The sequence below is a fragment of the Macaca fascicularis genome, chromosome 13 (genome assembly GCF_037993035.2).
Source record: "Macaca fascicularis isolate 582-1 chromosome 13, T2T-MFA8v1.1".
Lineage (NCBI taxonomy): Eukaryota > Metazoa > Chordata > Mammalia > Primates > Cercopithecidae > Macaca > Macaca fascicularis.
In genome coordinates this window covers 80,126,045-80,151,334 of record NC_088387.1, presented here as the reverse complement: position 1 = coordinate 80,151,334, position 25,290 = coordinate 80,126,045, and the positions used below count along the sequence as shown (strand labels likewise).

Genomic DNA, 25,290 nt, shown 5'->3' with positions numbered 1-25,290 from the left:
CCAGTATCTTCCCTAGACCATCATACTTCCCTACCAAGAAAGTACACACATACAGTTAATGTGACCTGTTTCTTACAGACCTTTGTCTTTGCAGCTCTGTGCCTGTAGACCTGTATTACGTGGTGTCATGCCAAGCGTATGGTGCTGCAACTTGCACTTTGCACTTCCTCTTATATCTCACAGATATCTCTATACCAGTGTATCCCCCATTCTTTCAAGTGCAGAAACAAACCATGCTTATTTAAATCTATCCCCATGGATGGGTATTTCAGGTGTTTCTACATTTCCTCTCATATAACATTGCAAAATATATCCTTTCCCATGCCTCCTGGGCACCTGTACAAGAGCTTCACTAAGACCAACATTTCTAATTTAATACCTAGTTTTAGATGATTTGCACACTGACATTTTTGATAGCTTCTGCCGTGTGGCCACCCTGGAGGCAGGGTCAGTTTACACTTTACCAAGAATTGTCCCCACCTCATGGGATACTTTAAACCTTCCTAAATTTTTATCTATCTGTTATAGGGAAGACATCTCATTGTTAACTCTCAGTTTACCGATTACTAGTCATCTATTTCTACTATGACTCGCCCATTGCTATTCTGTGTCTGCTGTTTTAATCTGGTTGGTCTTTTAACTGTCAATTTCTAGAAACTCATTTTGTAGTTATTATTCCTTTGTTACATATGTTACAAATGCTCTTTTCCAGATACTCGTTTGTCTTGTAATTTTGTTTGCGGTGTCTTTTTTTGTACAGAAGTTTTTATTTTTCTGTAGTCAAAAATAACAAATACTTCTTTTGTGGTTTCCTTTGCTACGTCCAAGATTAGTGCAATATTCATCTATATTTGCTTCAGATATTTTGAAGTTGTTTTTTAAGTTTAGCACTTTATTCCATCTGGAATGCATTTTTATTTAAGGGAAAATAGGAAACCAACTATTTTTTCTAAATTTCCAGTAGTCCCAATCTCATTTATGGAATAATCTATCCTTTCCTCCACTTACTGGCAATGCCACATTTATCATATACTAAATTGCTGTATGTACATATATATAATATTTCACTCTAATTTATCCAAAATATCTCTTCTTTAATTCTTTCTCTAGCACCAGGAGTTGGCTTTTAGGGAGGATCTATTTCTCACATACACACATACATAGAAAATTGTTTTTACTTCCATGATGAAAGACAGAATGCAAGTGCTTGAGGCCATTAATAAGGGGTTCCTTCCCCACCCTGGGTTTGCACTGTTACCAAATCAAATCCATGTTGCAGCAGTGTCAAATTCTTATGCGTCAAGGAGCATGCAAGCTTCAGATGCAGCTATCCCACCTCAGATTACTATTTCACTCAGCTCTAAGAGCATATTGGATGATGTGCAACAGTTGTTGACCTGAAGTGAACCCTGACTCAGGCCGCTACTTAGAACTTGGATCATTAATGTCTGCCCAGAACCAGTTCTGAAAAATAGGAATGATCATTCATGTCAGTAGGATTTGGCTTCTAACTATAAAATATGTCCAGACATGTATTATAGGGATGTGTTCTGGAATCATTTCTTTCTAGGTTGTTTCCTAATGATGTTTTGGACATCCTAGATGCCAATCCCGACCTCCACTGCAAAGCAAAAAGACACACATTCTTGCATAGAGAGATGACGTTGTATTACCTTAAATTAGAAGTGACCTGAAAATAAACTTGCCATGTTAGCCAATTATTTTCAAAAGGAAAGCCCATAGATCTGTCCTAAAACTAAAGATGTTATCTCTGGTAGGCTCCACGTTGAAACTGATTTATAAATAATGACCCAATACAAGTTACTTCATTCAGTTACCTTGGCACTAACATGGAGTTTGTCTTGGATGGTGTCCTGACAGTAGCATTGCCCAAAGCCAGGCATTCTTGGGTTCTTTGCCAAGATTTTATTTGGCTGTGGCAAGGTCTAGTTATACCAATCTTAAATATTCTGAGGCATGGGCACTACTTCAGCCATGTTAAACGAGGTAGACTTTGGGGGCCTGATATGCTCGTTCATTTACACACTGGAGTGGACTCAAAGCAACTTCAGAAGAGAATCCTTGTCATGCTGGTGGACAGTGATGGAGGGCTCAGCTTCCAAAGGCATATCAACCTCATCCCAGCTTGATTGTCATAGGCACAACTTGATTGATGTGGTACTCAAATGGCAACAGAGAACACCATCTTTTGAGTTCATCTAGAGAGTACAGTTGTATGCCCTGCCACTAAATATTTATGTGAAAGCCCTGCTTAAAAATAACACTGTTTCAGAGAAGATCACTTGAAGGACAAGCAGTTCATCCGTTCTTCCAGATTTTCTAACACCAATCCCTGGATCCCACCAGAGCAAGAGAAACACAGATACCTGCAGTACATATCGGCCCCAGAAGAATTACTGTTGCTGAACTGTTTTTGGTGTGATGCAATCAACATTTTTTTAAGTGTCACTACAAGAAACAGTCCCACGAAAAGCATCATTGTATGTGGGGTCACATCACAGTGCTATCACAGTGTTCTCAGTACCCTCAGGGGTAATTCCATCTGAATTTAGTACTAAAAATAGTAGTGTTTCTTCTGGGTAACTGGCTTACCTATCTGTGGCATGGTTTTCTAGAGGGTGCTCTGAGGAACACTGGGGTAAAAGGTAGTTAACTGGTGTCCCATGAAAGGGGTATTCCATAATCAAAAATAATTTTAAATCTCTAGGGAAAAACCAGTCATTGGTTATTTGGCCATTTACCATAGGACTTCTCTAAGTTGCTAATATGCATTATGTAATATTACTGAGTGTAACGTTTACTTGGGGACTAGGGATGTTCAAAACAAACCACTATCTTTGTGTTGGGCCCTAACTATTGAAGCTGACATAAGTATCTCTATGCCGAAATTGGCCTTCTCTCCCCAACCCTGAGACCTCTGACTTGTCCTGGCCAGTTCCCCTTCAGCCTGGCACTGAAGTCTTTGAGGTCGTGAAATGTGACACTGTGACTAGTTTGTCTTCTCTCTTGCTCCCATCCCCCTCCTCCACCCTGTCCTGGGCACATACCCCAGGAGAAACATCCGGGTCTTCAGCAGCTTTGCTACCCACCCAGACTGCCTGTGCTCTCATCTCACAGAACGTCTGCTGCCAGCCCTCTTTCCACCACTCTCACTCTTTGGGGCTCTCCAATTCTCTTTTCTCTTTTGTTGCCTGGTCTTGAGAAATTTGCCTGGTTATTTCTGGAAAATTTCCCAAGACCTTGAAGAAAAATGCTAGGGTTTTGTAGATATCACTATATACTCACGATTCTGCTTTCCTTCTGTGCAAGGAATAAACTAATCAGAGGTGACATGGTTTGGTCCTGTGTCCCCACCCAAATCTCATCTCGAATTGTAATTCCCACGTGTCAAGGGAGGGACCTGGTGGGAGGTGACTGGATCATGGGGACAGTTTTCCCCATGCTGTTCTTGTGAGTTGTCACGAGATCTGATGCTTTTATAAGTGGCAGTTTCCCCTGCTCTTCTCTCTCCTGCCACCTTGTGAATAAATTGTCTGCTTCCCCTTCTGCCATGATTGTAAGTTTCCTGAGGCCTCCCAAGCCATGTGGAACTATGAGTCAATTAAACCTCTTTTCTTTATAAATTACCCAGTCTCAGTGAAGTTCTTTATAGCAGTGTGAAAATGGACTAATACAGACGACATATTGTCCTCTCAGAGTATTTATCTTTTTTTTTTTTTTTTTTTGTGGGCCTTTGTGTTTCTTGGTTGCTGGTTGCTAGAACTCCATGGCTGCCACTTTGCAGATGAAGAGGCTGTCTGTTCCCACTCCCACCAACCCATCCTCTTCTGGATCCATGGCTAAGGCAGATGCCATAAGATTCTAGAAAACTCCATTCCGGTTATAGCAGAGACTATTGCTTACCAATTCCCCTCTTTCTTAGCAAAAGCAGTCCTAGTTTTTAGCATCTGACTACCCAGAATAAATATTGCATTTGCCAGACTCTCTTGCAATCAGGAGTGAACATGTGACTAAGTTTTAGCAATGAAATGAAGTGAAGCTGGCATTTGTAGCTTTCAGCAAGTGTGCTCTAAGGTTTGCCTTTCTTAATCTGTCCCTTCTTTCTGCTGGTTGGAAGGTGAATATGATGGCTGGAGCTCTTGTAGTCACTTTAAACCATGAGGTAGCTCACCATGGATGACAGAGCAACAAAATGCAAGAAGCCTAGGTCCTTGGCAATTGTGGACAAACCATACAGCCCTAGAGTTCCTAACTATGAATGCTTTTATGTGATACCTTATTTAAGCCTCTGTTATTTGGGGCTTTTCTGTATCTCACACAGCCATACTTTGTCATAAAATACCAGGTAACTGGGGTTTTACTAGAACTGGAAAGAATCTAGGATTCAGAGTCTAAGGTTGAAGGGACCTTCAAGGGAGGAAACCTTTCAGTTGTCAAAAACAAAGAGAACATGTAGAACAGAAAGTGGGAGGTAGAGCCACTGGAAGCCCAGGAGTACCTGGCCAGAGATGTACTTGAGGACTCTGCTACTCCAAGCAGTCCCTACATCAGCAGCATTGGGATCTCTTGGGAGTTTGTTAAAAATTCAGAATCTCAGGCCCCATCCCAGACTTAATGAATCAGAACCTTCATTTTAACAAGTATCCCAGGTGATTCATACACACATTGAAATGTAAGAAGCACTGCTTTAGAGGGGCTTTAATATCACATAGAAACACAAGCCAAAGCCACAGTTCCTATTCATCACAAAGAACTGGATCTACGCAGAAATTTTGGAAAGAATGATGCCATTAGAAAAACTCTTTCCATACTCAAAGTTACAGCAGAGAAGCTGGCTGACCACCCCAAGGTGTGGGTAGGGGGAAGAAAAAAAGAATTAGAGGACCTAGTTTGCATATACTAGTATAAAACCCAAATTCTCATACTTTTTACCAGGAATAGAAGCCCACAGTCTAAATCTAAAGAAAAATTGGTCTAGCGTGCAGCAATATGCACCTGTAGTCCCAGCTACTTGGGAGGCTGAGACAGGAGGATCACTTAAGCCCAGGAGTTCGAGGCTAGCCTGGGCATCATAATGAGATCCCATCCTTTTTTAAGATGGTCTAGAAAAGAGACTTTTATAATGCAGAAACTACAGCAGAGGGAGGCCTCATGTCCTGGAGAATATACAGGACTCCGCATGAGATCATTCCTGCTGAGGATGAGACGAAAGTTACAAAGCACTTAGGGACATGATACTGCTAGTGTCAGGAAATGTTACAAATTCATTCCTCAGGAGAATTCATTCCTAAGGAATTGCCAATAATTGAGAATTCTGAAAAGGAATTTAAAATCAGTATGTCTAAAATGTTCTAAAATTAGAAGACCATCATCTATATTGAAAGCACAGAACATTATAAGAAAAACTGGTTTGCAAAAGAACTAAAATCAAGTTGTAAAAATAAAAAACATAATTATCCAATTTTTTTTAAATCCTCAACAGGCTGTTTAAATAGCCTATTGCTACAGAAGTGGAGAAAAATGGTGACTTGAAAAATGGATCTGAGAAAATCATCTAGAACACAACAAAAAGATAAGACTTTTTCAATGAGAAAGAAGTTGAAAAACATGAAGAACTTTTTTTTTTTTTTTTTTTTGAGATGAAGTCTCACTCTTGTCCCGCAGGCTGGAGGGCAATGGCATGATCTCAGCTCACTGCAACCTCCGCCTCCTGGGTTCAAGCAATTCTCCTGCCTCAGCCTCTCGAATAGCTGGGATTACAGGCATGTGCAACCACACCTAGCTAATTTTTGTATTATTAGTGGAGACAGGGTTTCACCATATTGGCCAGGCTGGTCTCGAACTCCTGATCTCAGGCTATTCACCTGCCTTGGCTTCCCAAAGTGCTGGGATTATAGGCATGAGCCACCACCCCTAGCCAAGAACATGTTTTAATAGCCCTGTATCTCTCAATAAGTGCTACAGAGCGACAAAGGAGAATAAGGGTGAGAGGAAATATTTGAAGGGAGGTTGCCTAAGAATTTTCCAGATTTGAGAAAAGCTGACGGGCTTTGAGTTGAAAAAGCATACAGAATAAGTAAAAACAAACACACATTTCACATGAATGTGAAACCACAAAACATCAAGGAAAAAGATTATAGTTTTAGGCTGGGCACGGTGGCTCACACCTGTAATCTTTGCACTTTGGAAGGCCAAGCCTGGTGGATCACCTGAGGTCAGGAGTTCGAGACCAGCCTCACCAACATGATGAAACCCCATCTCTACTAAAAATATAAAAAATTAGCCAGGCATGGTGGCAGGTGCCTGTAATCCCTCCAGAGGCTGAGGCAGGAGAATCACAATGGGGGTCCCCACGTTTATCTCCACAATGTGAAAAGAAGTATTAAAAGATGAAGAGATAAGAACTAACATTTGTGGAATGTATGCTTTGTGCATTGTATGGACTGCTTTGCATATATTTTCTCAATTTTCCCAACAAGAGCACAAATATCATTAGCTGCACTTTAGATGTGGAAAGGGAGCAAAAGCAACTTAACGTGTGAGTTGTTTCTCTTATGGAAAAAGATTGAGGGATAGATGCCCCAGGATCCTAAACACATGACTCCTGCCCTCCTTACAGCCACCCCCAAAATGTTCTCCAAGGTTGTAAAATGCCCCAGGATGATGACAGCAATAACAGCAACAACAACATAACAGTAAATATTTAGCGAGTGCTGAATATGTACTATGCACTATACCATGTCTATAAACACAATGATAACCTCCATTTCACAGAAAGACAAAAAAACTGGAGATTTATAGGGGTTATGAGATTTGCCCAAATTGAAGCCTATAAGACGACAGAGGTGAAACTGCAACCCAGGTAATTTGACTTCAGAACCCAAAAGTGTGACCACCAGCTTAGTTAGGGTTGGATCCCATGTGACAGAAAAGCCCAATATAACAGTGACTTAAATAAGACAGAAGTTTCTTTCTTTCTGAATTAAAATAATGCTGGAAGCTGACGATCTAGGGCTATTTGGCAGTTTCTCAATCCTCTGGATCCAGCTTATCACTCTGTCTAATGTATGTACCTCATCCTCCTGTTCTAAGATAGATGATAGAGTACCGGCCATCACAACTGCATTAGCAAGAGAGAGAAAAAGGCAAGTGATCAAACATTACCTCTCTTCTAAGGAGTTTCCCAAAAAACCACCAGTGCCAGGCATAGAAAAACTTTATTCTAGTTGGGCCTTTGGTCCCACACTCATCTCAGTGAGTTGGGCTAGACCAAGTATGAACCCAGGACAGATAGGCCTCAGGCCTAGATTAGGACAAAACAGGCCAATGATGTCACTGTCCCCTTTCCACAAGACCTATCTTGCCACAAATGCAACAAGGGAAAATAAAGAAGTCTCTAGAAGGGATGGGAAACAGAGAGAGGAAATGGACCTAACTCAGGGGCCCAGCAGACATCTCCTCCCCCTCCCACAGTGGTTTTTGTTTTTGCTTTTAACAGATGAAGTCTCACTGTGTTGTTGCCCAGGCCGGCCTCGAACTCTTGGGCTCAAGGAATTCTCCCACCTCAGCTTCCTAAGTAGCTGGGACTACAGGCTTGTGCCACCATGCCCAGCTACCCCCAAGTATTTAAATATGTCTTTTAGTAAAGGTGGGAAGCCTTTGGGATTTGAATCGGGTTGACTGACCCCAAATCCCATGTTCTTTCCAGTATACCACACCATCTCTTTTTTTTTTTTTTTTTAAATGAACATTATCTTCCAGTAGTTATTCAAATAAATACAGGGGCCCATGAGGTGAAGTGGCACAGATGTTTCTAGAGCTAGGGAACTGCTCCCAGGGCCCCTGCCACCCAAGCCAAGAGCCACTGTGCACGGCAATGAGAGCTTATGTCCTGAGTCACTCAGTGATGGAGGGAAGCCTGCAGGACCTAATAGACAAGGATGACTCCACGATGAGTCACATTTGGTCCTCACTTGGGCCATGAGAAGAGGGGGACTGCTGAAGGGGGTTTTCTAATTCGCTGATGTCTGCATTTTCCTATTAACTATGTCCTGTGACAGCGCAACAGCCCACGAGATGGTGGCAACTTCTTTTTACTCTATAAGCGGGCTTGCTTCCTCCTGCCCCAAGAATGTTTCCTGCCAGAGACACTGAAGCAGGTTGTTTGGGCCTCATCACTTGATCTCATGGACATTTATCCCAGAAAGACATTCAAACTCACACCTAGTAAAGATGCCCTTCAGATTTCATCTCGCCTTCTGTCACTCTACATCATAGCCCCCTAGAAAACGTCCTATGGCCAAAACAATCATTGGTAAGAAAGTCAATTCTTTTTTTTTTTTCTGTAATGAAACGTAACTGCTCAATGAATCTTCTCTTCCTATAACATTTACACAAAGCTGAATTGATTCAGGTAGAAATAATTTCAATAAAATGAAAATGGGAAAAAATAGAAATGTTCTAATGGTGTCACGTACAGAAAATTGATTGCGGAAGTAAAAAAGCATACTGGTCCCTTTAGAGGAGGCAAAACTTATCCTAGCACTTAGCTCTAAAGGAAGTTTCTCACATGGAGGTTCCATGTTCACTTCCAGCACTTTTGAGTCACCAGCTTCTTTGTGAATGTGATAAAATCTGTTAACCCATTCCCCAGAAAAAAGCACACACAACAATCCAACTACATTGTTCAATTTCTAGAAATTCACAGGCTCCAGAAACCCATCCATAAATCCCAAGTTAAGAATCCCAATCTAGATTATGGGTGTGAGAGGGACACTTGCCTCAAACCCTTTCCAGGTAAGGAGGAGACAGAGAAGGGACTAAGGACTGATGGGGAACGACATTGGCAGAAATTCCTGAGAAGTGTTTGGGTTGAAGCCATCATATGCCTTTAAGCCTTACCAAACATTCACAATTAGAAATGTACAAACTCTTTCAATGTTTAGTTCTCTCCCTCCCCTGCTTTTTAAATTAAAGACCTATTTTAATATAGTGAACTAATACCAAGGGCTCGTGACAAAGGGAACTTTACTTTGATGCTGATCTAGAGAACAAGGTTATTCTTACAGGCTCAGAGTTGGGGTATGAACCACCAAGAAAGTGAGCCTAGAAGTACTGGGCTGCAGACAAGATGACGAAGACTGAGAATTAAAGCACTCTAAGCCTCTGAGTTCATGAACCCCTGGTACAAGGAATGAGGAAGGGCTTGGCTATCAGACAGACATGCATGTGGATGTCACTTACTGCCTCCATGGTTTGAGCAAGTCATTCCATCTAAGTCATGTGCTCAGTGTCTGGTACATTGTAGATACCAAATAAATAAGGGTTCCCTTAGAGAACTGACATGCTTAGGGATGCAATTACCTCAGTGCCCCAGGGCAATAAAGAGGCAGAATGCCCATCCTTGGAGTTCTCGAGGGTGTGCTTTGAGGTTCATTAGATGCAGGGGGTCGGGGGCAGAGTAGAAATCTCAGACTCACTCATAAAGACCCAGAACCCAGCAGCACAGCTGAGAACTGCTCTCTGAGGAGAAATTCAAGGCTGAAATGGAGGCAGCACTTTTGTGGAAAAAGGTAAAAGAGAAAGATTTTTAAATAGCCATCAAAGATGGAACAGAGAGCACCAAAGACAAGGCATGGTGCTTGGGGAAGGATTAGAGATGATGCTGCTATTGACATTTCAACCAAAGAACAATTCCTGAGTCCCATCTCCACTGCCAAGAGTCAAACCAAGTTCTGCCTGGGGGTTCTAGAGACCTCTTCAAACCACCCTTCCTCATGCCAGGTCTCACCATCCAGAAGTAGCAGTAGCTGGCTCTGCCTACCCTCAAAGACAGCAACTACCACCCAAAGTGAAATAGGTCAGCCCAGCCTTTTCCCCATATGAAATTATTTCCAGAAAGAAAAATCCGCCAAGAGACAAGTGCTGCCAAGAGTAGGGAGAAGAGATGGTGTATTGGGGCCACATGGGACACTTCTGGCACTGCCCATACCCAAAAGATAACAGAGGAATCATATACATGAGGAAGGGACATCTTCCTTCACAGCCTCCATCCCTAGACATTTATTCGGAGAGAGCATGTCTCTGTCCTCTGGAACAGAAAGGTGCTGTACTGGTCCTGCTGGTCTTCCTGAGAGGAGCCATGCAGAGACAAGCCTCTCCCCAGTTCCACCCCTCCTCCTTTGGGCACCTCTTCTCCCCACACATCAAAGTAGCCTGAGAGTCCAATCCAGAATGCAAGGAAAGGAATGCAGGCAGGGAATCTCAGAGCCTCTCCCCACTGAGCTTATCTCCCTCGGCCCCCACCCCCCATCTCAGGCTTGCTCCCCCTTGGTAGAGTTCAAGGCAGGCTGATTTCCTCCAAGGTTGTCACAGACCAATTTTCTAAACTGCATGAAAACAGAAAACAAACTGAAAATCAGACCCACCAAAGCTCAAGTCTCAAGAACAGCTTGGCAGGCCTGAGCAACGTGCTAACAATTTCATGCTGTTTTAAGAGTTTCTAACTAAGCAACATGTACCAATAACCAGATGTGCCCCAACACCGGAAGAGGAGAACATGGGCTTCTAGGGACAGAGACTTAGAAAACAGGAACACACTCATCAAGAAACACAGCTTCCAAGCATGCTGGGCCTGGGGTTAGAAGGGAGGCTGTCTCCATTGGCCTGGATATGCCAAACTCACACTCATTCAGTTAAGTTGCAGATATTTTCATCAATGCCTGCTTTGTGCAAGTCACTGTGCTGGGTACTTGGGATACCACATAGATGCTCAGAGCCTGTGCAGGACAAAGTCAAGGGAATAAACATAATCACAACGCAATGTTATGCTCTGAAATGGAGAAGAGAAGCCCAGGAGAAAAGAGCTGATTCAGGATGCTTCTTAGAGAAAATTTGATTTCATTTCTTTCAATATATACATGGAACACTTATTATATGCTTAGGATACAGAAGGGAAAAGTCAGGCATAATTCCATTTAATAGGGAAAGCAGTAGTCATCAAATAAGTGAATAAGAGCTGTTGACTGTGCCTGCAGCAGGTGACTGGAGTATTTACTCAGCACCCACCGCATGCAGGCGGCTGGAGATGGGCTCAGCATAAACGCTCACCAGCCAAGAGCCACACAACCTTTGAAGCAAGCCAGACCCACCTCTTGTTTACAGGCATATTATGGCTTGTGAATGGGTCTAAATTTCCCCATGAGATTAATCATCTCCAGGTCTCTGTCACCAGGGCCCCCATCCAACTCTGAGATGACCACTGACCACTGTGGCTGGCAGAGGCCAGAGCCCTGGGCTGTAAGCTGCCCCATGGGACCATCCCCATGGAGTGGGGTTGGGGGTAACCCAGGACAGAAGGGTTCTTTAGACTTATATCCCATTATTTTGTCTTACCACCTGCTTGCAGTACACAACAATATTTTTTAAAGCCTTAAAATTATTGTGAAATAACACATTCATATTGCCTTTGAGGTTTAAACTTGTTAACTTGATAAATATAAACATGTAAGTTATAACATGATTTTGTAATGTAACACTATTTTGGCAATTCTTCTTTTTTTAAATATACTTGGAAGTAAAAAAATAAAAAGTAGCTAGCCTGAATTGGCCTCTCCTGGCCTGAGAGGTCACTCCCAGTCAGGAGTCCTCCTTTGCCTCAGGAAGTCCCTGGTTCCTAGCAAAAAGTACATTAACTCAGGCTTACTGCTGTCCTAAAGCCAGTGGCCTTCTTTATGAGGCTGTTTTTGTCACCTGTTACCTTGTTTATTGCACCAGTTGTGGAGTGGGGAGGGGAGGATAGGCATGAAGGTCACAAGTAGGTGGGAATTGCACACCTCAGGCCTGAGCCTCTCCTTGGTCATTATTTTCCCAGAATGACCTCTGGGTGGATAGAGGCTGAGGGTACAAAGCCCTCCTTGAACTAACACATGACAAGCCAGCACAAAAGAACTGCAAACAGGCCCCCCCTTATTAATGGGTTTGCTTAGAGCTGTTTCCCTGTTTAGGGACTTCATCCCAATAATTGCAGGCTCCATAATCATTAATCAGTCACCACTACTTTTCTGGGTGCCGACCACAAGCCCAGCCCCGTTCCAGCAACTGCGAGGAGAGAAGAGCAGAGAACAGGAACTCAGATTTATTAAGCGCCTGCCCTACTCTGGGCATTGTGCCACGGGCTTAGTTTGCATAAGCTTGTAAATCCTCACAATGATCTGGAGAGGAAAGCATTATTATCCCCCTTGTACAGATGAGGAAACTGAGTCTCAAATTAACTAGCTCAAAGTCATCAGCTTGTAAGTGAGAAGCACAATTTGAACCTGGGTCAGGCCAACTCACAAGACTAGGTTCTTGCACTCTGAAAGGTAAGAGACTAACTGCATTAGTCTGTTCTCATCCTGCTATAAGGAACTGCCCACGACTGGGTAATTTATAAAGGAAAGAGGTCTAATTGAGTCACAGTTCCACCGGGCTGGGAGGCCTCAGGAAACTTACAAACATGGCAGAAGGGGAAGCAAACGTGTTCTCCTTCACATGGTGGCAGGAAGGAGAAGTCCCAAAGGGGGGAAAGCCCCTTATAAAACCATCAGATCTCATGAGAACTCACTATACTGAGAACAGCATGGGGGTAAGCACCCCCATTATTTACCTCCCACCAGGTCCCTCCCATAACATGTGCGGATAATGGGAGCTACAATTCAAGATGAGATTTGGGTGGGGACACAGACCAACTATATCACTGTTCAAAAAGGGACAAGAGCTCAAGCCGGGCTCTCTGGACCATAGGAGCCTAGAGAGGGCAGGGGACAACAGGGCTGAGGTCCCAAGAGAAGACTTCTCAAAGGAAAGGCAGCACACACTAGGCTCTGAAGGGTGGAGAGGATGGCACACATTTAATAAATTGTACTCGGCACTTTCTCCAACCACTAAGTTCAGGTTTGGAAAGGACTGTGGAATTTGTGCCTCACTTGGGGGCCAATAAACATTTAGTAAAATGTCCAAGGAGGACATGTAGAGACACACACACACATGCACACAGATCCACCTTGGCAGCTCCAGATAGAGCCTGGAACTGGCACAATGAGAAAGGACTTCAGCAGGCAGCAAGTTACTGGCATCAGACACCAGCAGGGATTAGGGCGAGGGCCAAACCGAGAGGAGGAGATGTGGAGTCAGCAGGTCCTGTGACCACCCTGGACCTGGAAGGTTGGCAGCTCCCTGGGAATGTCTCATCCAAGTGCCCAATTTAGACCTTACCCCAGAACTTGAGAAATGCCAGGGAAGAGGAGAAGAGCCAGGAAATGATGATGAAGAGCAGGGACTCACCGAGAACTGGACCCTCTCTCCTGTCCTAGTCATTCCAGCCACAGCCCCAGCTCTGAGCTCCCACTTCTCGACCCCCTAAATAAGACACTAGTTGGGTATTCAGACCCCTCAGCTTCACGGGAAGTAATGCACACAACACAAGCCTGTCAGGATTCACCTATCAATCTCTCCTGGGTGCTGGCTCTGTCCACATGAATGTCTCCACCAGGCAGAGACTCAGGGCTCTCAGGCCAAGCTTGGGCCTGGTTAGAGGTAAACATATGAGAGCCAGCCAAGATCTGGCCAGAGGGGCTCATGCCAGCCCAGCCCCAACTGGGGTATATGTGCCAGCCTGGGGGAATCCCACAGGACAAGCTGTTCTTTCCTAGAGCTCGGATAAGGATGTGAGCCTGACCCCAGGGGTCACCCAAGCCCATCTTCCATGGCTTCCAGGGCCTAACACATTGTCTGTATGACAGTCCACAGCACATTGATTTTGCCAATAGGCTGTGACTCCGGATTAGGTTCCAGAGTGAACTGCTGGCCTGGAGACCCAAGTCAGCTCTTTTTCACCAGCTAGGCCACTCAGCCTTCTGGAAAAGAGCACTGTGGTCTTGGAGAAAAGGCATGGAGGTCTGGGCCCTGGCTGAGAAACTACAAGCTAAACCCCAAAGAGTCAGCAAGGCCCAGACCCATTATCAGTCAGGATACCTCACCTGCAGACCCGCCTCTCACTCAGATGCCCCAGCCCTAAGCAAAATCTGCATGAGGACCAACCCTCTTAGACTAGGGGACCTTGCACATAAGAGTTGAGGCTTGTCCTGTCCTGGAGCTGCCCGTCCCATCACCTGGCTTCTCTCCCAATCTTCCACAGAGCCTCTCACTATTGCTGCCCTAAATGAAGTGGCCAGAGAGGCAAAAGGCCCATTTATCTTTTTTAATTAACCACCAGATACCGACGTTCTCTGGAGAGCCCTCCCACACCACATCCAGATTGCCTGTGGGAGAAGATGTTCTGGAAAGACCATCAGGAAGGAGGCACAAGAAGACAGAAAACAGAGAAGGAGACAGAAGAGCCTGGATTTCCCAAGCTAGAATCCCAGAAGAAACACAAAAACCAAGTCTGTGACCGTCAGGTAAATGACAGCGCTTTATTATTCTGGGAAGATGGTGGTGTCAGGAGGGAAGTGGGGAGGACTTACAACAGTAGATATTCTAAGTGAGAGCTCCTCCTGGGAGGCCTGCCAGCTCTCCCAAGCCTCACCACGCCTGCAGGGCCTGACCAGCAGAGGAGCCTCACAAAGGGGTCACTCGTCCTCTAGAACATCCAGAGAAAATTGGCCATGGCTCCAGAACCTGGCCCAGCCCATTTTCCAGCCTTCACGTGCCCTCCTGAGCTTTTCTTAAGGCTAATTGGTTCGGATACTGCTTCAGGACAGACCAGCACCAGCTTTAGACCTTTAGAAGGAAAGGCTGGAGGGACAAGCCAAGGGTACCCTTCCTGATCATCCTGCATCTGGCTGCATGTCCCCAGCTAAGTAACCAGCAGTGGTGACCTCCCTAGCCCTCCTTCTCCAATCTTGCACTTCTGTCTGGCTGTAGCTGTGTATCTCTTGCTGGCAGCTGGCTCTTCCCCACTTCTCTGCCTCCCTTTCTCCAAGCCCCTTCACACTCTGAAGCCTGTGAACCCAGAAAATCTGAGACAGGTCTCAGTTAATTTAGAAAGTTTATTTTGCCGAGGTTGGGGACACGCCTGTGACACAGCCTCAGAAGTCCTGACAACATATGCCCAAGGTGCTTAGGGCACAGCTGAGTTTTATACATTTTAGGGAGACAGGAGACATCAATCAACATATGTAAGAAATACATTGGTTTGGTCTGGAAAGGCGGGACAACTTGAAGCAAAGGTAGGAAGACTCTTCCAGGTCACAGGTGATACACAAATGGTTACATTCTTTTGAGTTTCTGATTAGCCTTTCCAAAGTAGGCAAATCAGATATGCATCTATCTTAGTGAGCAGAGGAGTGACTCTGAACAGAATGGGAGGCAGGTTTGCCCTAAGCAATTTCCAGCTTGAGTTTTCCTCAGTGATTCTGGGGGCCCAAGATATTTTCCTTTCACAAGCCCGCAGGGAATGAGCTGTTCTGAGTTGAACAGAACGGGAAACTGCACTTTTGACTCTGAATGTATTTCAATGGAGCAGCCTCTGCTGAAAGCCGGGTTCAGACACTGAACAGCCGCTTCAGGGAGATGTGATGGTTGCAACTTGTGAACCGTGCTTTCCTTTCCATTCCCTTTTCTCTACATTTGTCTGATTCACCAGCAGCTCAACACGTCGCCTCCAGCCCATCAAGGCCCTTCAGCCTCCTTTCTCTTGGGCATAAATTGCGCAAGCAACAACAGGAGAGGAGGGTACTCTGGAGGAACTCTCAGAAACCACCTCACCACCAAGGACTGTAAGTGAGCCCGGCAGAGTGAAGTTCAAGGACATTGTCCATAGGCACGGAGTCACACACACACACACAAACACTGGGGCTAGTTTGGGGACGCTGAGCAACACCTGTAGAACACAGGTGAAGTCCATGGGTAGCTGTCAGAATCCTGTTCTCAGCCGGGCATGGTGGCTCACGCCTGTAATCCCAGCACTTTGGGAAGCCAAGGCAGGCAGATCACCTGAGGTCAGGAGTTCAAGACCAGCCTGGCCAACATGGTGAAACCCCATCTCTACTAAAAACACAAAAATTAGTCTGGCATCGTGGCAGGCGCCTGTAATCCCAGCTACTCAGGAGGCTGAGGCAGGAGAATCGCTTAGAACTCGGGAGGCAGAGGTTGCAGTGAGCCGAGATCACAACACTGTACTCCAGCCTCGGTGACAGAGCGAGACTGTCTCCAAAAAAAAAAAAAAAAAAAATTCCTATTAGAATCTTGTTCCCTGTTCTACCTGGGAACAGGATTCCAACAATCACCCACAGACTTCACCCCAAGACGGCAAGAGCCAGCTCAAGGCCTAGAGAAAGTGCCACTTACAGGGCAGATTTTCTGAGAATTTAGGGTTGTGTATGGAAGAGGGTTGTCAGATAAAATACAGGATACCAGGATAAAACTGAATTTCAGATAAACAACAAATTTTCTAGAATAAGTACGTCTCAAATATTGCATGTGTCATACTTATGCTAAAAACATTGTTTATCTGAAATTTGAATGTAACTGGGTGCCATGGGTTTTTATTTGCTAAATCCAGCAATTCTACAACTACCCGACTCCACAGTCATGTTAGAAATGATGACAGTACCACAGAGTAAAAAGAACAAGAAAATTGCAATCAGCTCACCTTTTGTTTATCCCTCAGGGTCTTCCTCTCGGTCCTGGCGCTCCCAAGTTCTGCACCAGAACCTCTCTTGCCTCCATCCCACCTGACCCCTTAGCTGCTCTGAGCTCCTGTGGCCCAGGTGTAGGCCAGTGCTTTTGTCTCTTAACTCAGCTGCATTGAGGTTGAATTTTTCAAAAGGAACTTTATTAGAAAACTAGAGGAGCATATAAATATCTGAATTCATAAAAAAAAAATCGTAGTTATCACACATAAGGAGATTAAATATCAAAGCCCTGGGAGCTAAGTCCAGCCATGGCCTACTCATTCTTTTTCTCTGAATGTTACTGGATCCATTGACTTGCAGTGAGGGTTTTTAAGCTGGCTGTACCTTCAGTGAAGCCGAACCAACATTCCGGAAGAGAGGCTCCACTGGCTGCATATTAGAATCACCTAGGAATCTTTTTGCCGCCTATCCTAGACCAATTAGATCAGAATTTCTAAGAGTAGGTTTGGGCATCGGGATATTTAAAAGCTCCCCAGGTGATTCTAATATGTATCCAGGGCTGAGAACTCATGCACATTGGAATCACCTGAAAACCTATTAAAAAATTGCTTGCCTCCCACCCTCAGAAATTCTGATTTAATTGATATGAGGTGTGGCCTGGGTATTGGGATTTTTAAAAGCTCTCCAGATGATTTTAATGTGCAGTCAAGTTTGAAAACCCCAGCTCCTCACACTTTGTTATAACACAGTCCAAATCTCCAGGGGATTTTACTAAACTGGAGATGCTGGGGTGGGGCCTGAGATTCTACATGTCTAACAAGTCCCAGGTGATACGATGCTGCCGGTCTTCATACCACACTTTGATTAGTAAGGTCCTAGATCAATGGGTCTCACAACTGGATATACAGTGAAATTACCTAGGGAGCCTTAACAACTACCTCAGCCTGGGCCCCACCCCAGAGATTCTGATGTAATCTGGACGAGGTGGGGTCTGGACATCAGGATTGTAAAAGCTCCCCAGGTGATTCTCATATGCAGCCAAGGTTGAGAACCTTGGCTGTAGACCAACATCTAGGCGTCATTTTACAAGTGGCCCTGTGACCCCCAGTGGGGAATACCGCTCTCCACAAGCCTTTCTGACTCACCTCCGTTCCCTGCCCCAGCTGGCAGAAGATACTTTCTTCTCCTGCCTCAGAAGGCCATGCCCTCTAGTAAAAATTCCCTTTCTCCCACTCCGGGCTGAAGAAAGCCTCTAATTCCCAGCTCGGTTGCAGAAGAGAGATGATTGCCACAATACCCTGAAAGCATTTCTGGTCAGGCCTGCCCATTTGGCCTTCCTCAACTTTACCTCTGATTATCAACCGTTCCCCCTGCTCAAGCAGTCTTCTCTAAGGCCGCCTCTGCCAGAGCAGCCACGGGCCACAGAAAAGTACGCTTCACCTGCCAGTCACAAGCAAAGAAGAGAAGTTCCGTGCTTTGACAGAACACTATCAATCACAGGTGCTGAGCCAGTTGCATTACTTAGCTGTTCCCAGGCCAGTTAACATACAACCTCTCCCCTCTCCTACCTCATCCTTTTGAAATGGAGTTGTGGTGACGCATGAAACAAGATGTGGCCTGCAGAGAACCAAAGGGAAAACGTGAAATTAATGAAATTATGACTCTATTTTGGGGTAATTTCCATGAAATTATTTATGAATCTTTTCTTTCCCTAAGGGGTGGCCATAAATCTCATCTTTAATGCATCTTCATTCGTAGCTTTCATCTTCTGATGGGCCTGCATCTTTTGTTGGAAGTTGGATGTTGTTGGTAGAAATGTTAAGTCCACGTCTTAGGTGTACGGAGTTTGTATAAAATATGAACTCTAATGTGTAGAATTTGCAGGTCGCTGAAGTGTCACAGTCTACTGAAATGGGTCTGGAATCAATAAGGTACACATCAAACTCAATTGTATTTAATTTTCATTGCTACCTAGAGGAAAGCCTTGCATGGCCCTACTCGCATGAAATTAAACATGAAAGCCCATCTGAAGTGTAGAAGCAATACTTAAAATGACCTGTAAATAGAGCAAAACATGGCAGCCCAGCCCATCGCAATATTATCGTTCATTTCTCTTTCCATAGTGGAGGTGACAGCCCCCGTAAGAAAATCGGAAGAGACACAAGCACATTGCAGATCTAAAGGAGAGCTAAGTGTTTTCAGTTACACACCAGCAGGGCTTCCCTCTCTGCACAGCCCTGGAGTCTCTTCCAAGTGGAAAATCACACTCTGTCCTTCAGCCTGAGAGTGAAGAGAGAAGGCAAGTAAAACAAGGACCTCCTGAACTTGGCCAGCACTCCACCCCTGCTGCCCCCCACCGCACCCAGCTCAGTTCCTTGGCCAGTGAGATAATGGAAGGTTCAGCCCTTGCAGCTGACGTGGGGTGGGGAGCAGACGCCCACTCTGGGCACTTCCAGCTGACACTGACCTTTCAGTCATGGAAACATTCCCCAGACCGACACTAATCGGGGGCACATCTGGCGTTTGGACTGCATCCAGATGGGGGTTTGTGTTAGTCGAGTCAGCATGATAACCCGCTGGGGAGGGCGGGAGGGGAGAGGACACAGCAGCTGAGAGCAATCCCCATCCTTGGCTGTGTGAGGGAGAGGTGGTCATGCTGTGGCCAGTGAGTCATAGACTAGAGACCACCTAATCCCTGCTCTCCCTGCTCCCTCCAACAGAGGACAAAACTGGATCCACCCAGAAAGGCAACTCGCCAGAGTTGCACAACTGGTCAGCAGCAGACTGCGATCTCAGTGTCCCGGGAAACGATCTCAGTGTCTCATCCACTCTATTGCACTGCCCACTTTCTACACTCTCTCAAAGAGTAGCGTGTTATTTCAGGATAAAATACATGCTAAGGTGATGAAAAGAGTCCAGCTGTTTCTTCTCTTTCACTTCCTCTGATTTGTAAAAGTATAGGATGATTTTCCAAGACAGTGACAAACCACCGTCGCTCCCACCCATTCCACCCACCCCAATTCTTTCATCATAGCTTCTTTTCTGGATTTGGAAGAAGAGGCTGCCCTTTCTGACTGTTTCATGGACTTTGTCAGAAATCAACACAATGTCTTATCTCCCATCCCTAGAACGAGCAACTGCAATTGGGAATAAGACTTCATAGTATCGAAGGTCCAGCTACACAGGTCATGAATGACAAATGGTCTTGGCCAGCTCTCAGCCTCTGCCTTTACAAAATCTGACACCTGTTGCAGTCACGAACTGCACTGCTAAAGAGGTAATCAAGCAAACCAAAGCTAGGATAAAAGGGATTATGTCTCCACTCACCCACACAGAAAGAAGGCTGTCTCCAACTGCAGAAGGAAATTCTTTCCATGGGCCCTGGAGCACCCTCCCCACTTGTGGGCACCATGGTTCAAGTCTGCCCCAGTGATCCTCTCCTGTATAAACCTCCAGGTCTAGATTATGGAAACCAGGAATCTCATCCAGCTGCTCAAATAACAAAGAAGTTAGCAGGATCTTCTGGTATGAATAATTGTAACTGCAGAGATCTATTCAGCCTTAACTCTTTGCTATAAACCTACAGAGAAACAAGGAAGCAACCCAGGTAAAAGCAAGACAATGGTCAGTGGTCAACTTCCCAAGGTAGGTTTCAGCTTCCACATTAACTAATCAGCTTGCAGAGCTTGCAGCACCTTCTACATCCAGCCTGTAGACAAAGGGCAACTATCATCCACCAACCGATTTTGTCCTCTTCTGGAAGAATCAGAAAGGAAAAATGTCTTCACTTCATTTCTCCTACTGTCCTCAAGATCACCTCCCTCCCCAAACCCCTCACTTCTGTTGTCCTCTCTAAGAAATATGCTTTATCCACTCCAATGGGCAGGACAGTAGTAACTAAGACAGGAGAATGACCCTCCTCCTTGCTTTAGGGAAGTTATCAGTTCCACCCTCCTCGGGAAGCTCTGTAGTCTCTGAGAAGAGGCTCACAGACACCATCACTCTACCTAAGCCAGTTAGGTCCTCTGCTGGTGCCAGCCTCTTTTTTCCCCACCAATGAGTTGGTACAAAGCCATTCCGTGTTCCATGCCAAACCAGTTATTCGCAACACTCATCAAAATCCGCCTCCGTCCACTAACTCAGCACTCCTGCTTTCCTAGCATAGCCAACCTCCCTAACACCCTGACATCCTAGCCTTCAGCTTCACTATTTACATCACATGAGAGATTTGGGTTTTGAAAGCCCAATTCCCTCTGAAGAAAGTATGCAGATGATTCATCTTCTCTGAAAAAACTACCCATCCCAGGCCTTGATATCCATGCCAAAAAGTTCCTGAGATGGGGCTCGGAGAGGACAGAGTGGGGGAGTTCTGTTACATGGGAGAGCACTGCCTCAGTTTCCAAATGAAAAAGATGACACTCTGTTCTTGGGGCACTGCTTTGCCAGGGTGTCCTGCAGAAACCAAGGAAGCTTCCGTCCTGGAGTCACTGTGGACACAGCCTTGGATCACCGTGGAGCCTCAGACCACACTGACTCCTCCCTGTCTCCGTGTCTAACCCCCTCTCACATAGAGAGATCTGACCGACCACAGACATCCCCTCTGGCCTCCCGAGTGGTTTCTTCAGCACAGCTTCCAGAGCCAAATTAAACGTTCACTCTATGTCTATAGACAAAAAGGGTTTTGACTAAACTCTGTGTTTTAGAGAGGGAGTTAAATGCCGTTAACTTTTTAGGGGTGGGTGAGAGGGATGACAAATAACAACTTGTCTGAATGTTTTACATTTCTCCCCACTGCCTCAGGAAGGTTCACAACGAGGTCATCCGTGATAAGGAGTAGACCTCCCAGCCGGACTGTCCCTCAGCCCCCAGAGGACACTCCACAGAGATATGCTAACTGGACTTGGAGACTGACTCACACTCCAGAGAAAAGCGTGGAGCAGGGGTGCAGGGAGTGGGGCCAAGGTCCCAGGGACAGGATGTCTAGGAGAGAGATTGGGGTGAGGGTAATCCAATGCAATTACTGTGGCAGCTCAACATTGAAGGGAGGGGGAAGAAAGATGTGCAGCAGAGATGGTAAGCTCCAAAATTTGAGGCTTCGGCTGCTGGAAAGTCTTAGGGGCAGAGATAATAAGGCATAACAGACTTTGAGGGTTTACTACACACTAGACGCTCTATGCATTTACTTACTTATTATCTCTTATTTATTACTTTGTGTAACTCTTGTAATAATCTTATGAAAACAGAAACCCTCACATAGCCCTTTTACAGATGAGAAAAGTGACATTTTTGGGAGGATAGCTAAGGATAGCTAGTAAGTAAAGGAGCTGGGACCTAAATCAAAGCCTTTCTAACCAGAGTACACACTCTTTTCTTTTTCCAGGGTAATTTTTTTGAATTTTTATTTTAAGTTCTGGGATACATGTGCAGAAGGTACAGTTTTGTTACATAGGTATATGTGTGCCATAGTGGTTTGCTGCACCTATCAACCTGTCATCTAGGTTTTAAGCCCTGCATTCATTAGCTATTTGTCCTGATGCTCTCCCTTCCCTCCCCACACCAGACAGGCCTTGGTGTGTGATGTTCCCATCCCTGTGTCCATGTGTTCTCATTGTTCAGCTCCCACTTATGCGTGAGAACATGTGGTGTTTGGTTTTCTATTCCTGTGTTAGTTTGCTGAGGATGATGGCTTCCAGCTTCATCCATATCCCTGCAAAGAACATGATCTCATTCCTTCTTGTGGCTGCATAGTATTCCATGGTATATATACCATATTTTCTTTATCCAGTCTATCATTGATGGGCATTTGGGTTGGTTCTATGTCTTTGCTATTGTAAATAGGAGTGCACACTCTTGACCACTACACTGGAGCACTAGAAATAGTGACTATATTCATTAACCAATTAGAAACTAGTATGTGGAGGGTATTGGGAGCAGGTTTACGACTCTGAAAGATAGTCTGGCTTCATTTTAACTAGGGAATTAATCATCCATTCCATGAAGCACCATTTTCAGAAAAGGCATTCCCTGGCGCTCACCCTAAGTGTTTGTATTCTATGGCTAGATAGGCCAGTGTATAACCACTCCTTTTTTCAACACTTCTTCCAGCAAAAACACAAAAGAGCACGGTGAGCTGAGCTTATACTCCTTACCAGAGGCCTCTGATGTCCCATCTGTTAGTAGGATACCAATCCATGGCTCCTCACTTTCTAGGAGTCTCGGAGGAGACAGTGGACCCTGGAGACACCCAGGACACAAAACCAGAGCAAGATGAAGAAGCTCCACTCACCTCTCCCCTCATTCTTGTCCAGAAATTTGCTCTATCTTCCCCATTTTTTGCCCTGTCCAAATTACCCACCACAATTAGACAAAAGGCCTCAAGAGGTCTGCAGAGGGGCAGGATGAGGGCAGGGGTCAGCTTTTCTCCTTCAGTTGATTGTTTTGTGATTACTTTAGACTTGGTCTAGTCAGGAAGAATCCGTCACTCTCAGCAGGCAGTGGGTGGGGAGAGGTACCAGCAGACTTAGAAGTAGATATGGAATGTATTAAATCGTGGTGCAAAAAGAAAGGCCTGAGAGGTTAAACCAAAGAGAGAGATGCAGTTGCACGAAGTTAGGGGATTGAAAGAGTCCCCAAGGTACCAGAAGGTCCAACATAGTAAGAATTTTAAGAGGTGATAAAGGTAACTTGCTGTCAGAAGAGGCAGATATTACTAAAGAAACAAGTGAAATTGATTCCTTTCTCACGCCACCATAAAGGTGAATGGCTACCAGATGGTCAGACAGAAATACCTGTCCACAGGCTGCTGGAGAGAAAAATAAATGCAAGAAGAAATCAGATCCTCCTCTGAGCAGGTGAGCAGGAAATTAAAATATCTGTACACTGACCACAAAGCAAGACCACACATGGTCGTCAAGAGGCTGTTCAGAAGACAGCAGGAGTGGAAGTTAGCGTCTATGCTGTCTGCCGTCCCACACGCAGAAAGCCTAGTCACAAACCTCCCAGTATCAGAGGGAAAAGCCTTTGGAGAAAACCCAGCAGAACCAACAGGAATAAAGATGGGACAGCAGAGACCCAGGCCACTGTGGGAAAACCAAGCTCACATCCTAGAAGAGTCGTTGGTCCAAGTAACAATTCCTTGAGCACGTGCTATGTGCCAGGCCCTCAGCCGGGAGCTTTTTCAGTGTTTTTCTAAGTGTAGGCAGTTTCTGAAACGGCTCTCAGTGATTCTTGCCTCCCATGTAATCCCTTCCTCTAAGTGTGGGCTGGACTTAGGGACTTGGTTCTAATGAATAGAATATGGTAAGAGTGATGGGGCGTCACTTACTCCCATCAAAAAATCTCCCTGGATTTGTGCTTCATAGACTCCCATCTCTCCACTCCAGCATGTCTTTCAGATTCTGGGCATCGGTGAGTAAATCTTCTTCCTCTCTGAATAATCATCTTTTCTGTGGGCTTGTTGCTACATTTCTCCCAGAAGACACCCGCATACACACACACACAGCATGCAAGCACACCATTACACTAGGAGGAGGAGGGAGCTCAGCCTCCTCTTGCCATTGTCCTGCTCCTTCCCAATCAATCTGCCAACCACAAATTAGCATTACACAGGCATTTACAGTGTAGCCTCCAGGGATAGATAGAAGCTGCTAATCCTTAAGAAGGAGCGCTGGTACAATAGCAAGTGGCCTGCAGCCTCATCTCCGCTCACGGGGGTGTTCCTGTGCAGCAGCATCTTGCTCCTTTGTGAGCTGGCCAAGTCAACCAGATGGTGGAGTCACTGGGCCTTGGGCAAAGAGGAGACACTGGAAATCTAAGGAGCACCAAGCTTTGCAAATGCCTGCATGACACGCTGTTCGCTGTTCGATGACTCTATTTATCCTCAGCAGATGATCCTCTTGGAACGGATTCCTTCTCAGAGCTTCCAGCCTGGTCTTTTGTCAGTATATCCTTCCATTTTCCATTTCTACTGGTTAACATTAATGAATGGCTCCAACTGGGACCAATCCAGGGCATGAAATCCCCTGGGGGGTCAAGTCTGTAGTTCCCACCTGCTCCACCCTCTCAGCAACTTGGATTAACAAAGCTGGGGTTTGTTTTGTTTTACTTTTCTTAAGGGATTGATTTGGCCCTCTGAAGTATGATTGAAATTCCTGATCCCAAAGGAAGGCAGCCCTGGCTGGGTTCCCAGGGTCGTTTCTATCCCCAGGCACGGTCCTCAGAGCCCCCAGGGGCCTCTGATTGCAACTCTGCCTGCTGAAATCCCAAGGGCTGGCTCCTGCAGCAGCCTCCTCTGAGGCTTCCTGCTCAGCTCCTGGGCCCTTATCCTGCAGCTGGGTCTGGAAACCAGAGGAGCTTGCAAGAGGCAAAGCCTCTTATCACAAACATTTCCTGCCTATTCCCGCCTGACCCCGCATACCATAGCCTTTCCCTGGCTAGTTGGGCCACCAACGCAGCCCTCACACAAAAGACTTGAAAGGCAGGGTCCCCAGACTTGTCTCTACTCCAGATTCTTCTCCATCCACACTGTCTCCTTTCTCTAGGGAGCTCACAGGCTCTTCCAGGCCACCCAAACGGTTCAGTCGCTGAAAAGCATGGAAGGAATTCAGGTGGAACCTGCAAGAAAGAAGACAAAAGGCAGGTAGGATTTCTAGTT

The 25,290-nt window shown here is 45.4% G+C and overlaps 1 non-coding gene across 3 annotated transcripts in view; it reads right to left on the bottom strand.

Moving 5' to 3' along the window:
- Positions 1-731: 731 nt before the first annotated feature.
- The window catches only part of LOC123568394 (uncharacterized), a 76,406-nt gene continuing 51,847 nt past the window's right edge, over positions 732-25,290 (bottom strand). Inside the window, exons 4-6 of one of the 3 annotated variants that reach the window (XR_012422457.1) lie at positions 19,965-25,250; positions 18,848-18,917; positions 732-18,554 (exon numbers count right to left, since the gene is read on the bottom strand). This is a non-coding gene — a transcript (uncharacterized protein). Of the gene's footprint in view, positions 25,251-25,290 lie in introns of all 3 variants that reach the window. The other 2 variants (XR_012422456.1, XR_012422455.1) reach the window with 2 other exon arrangements.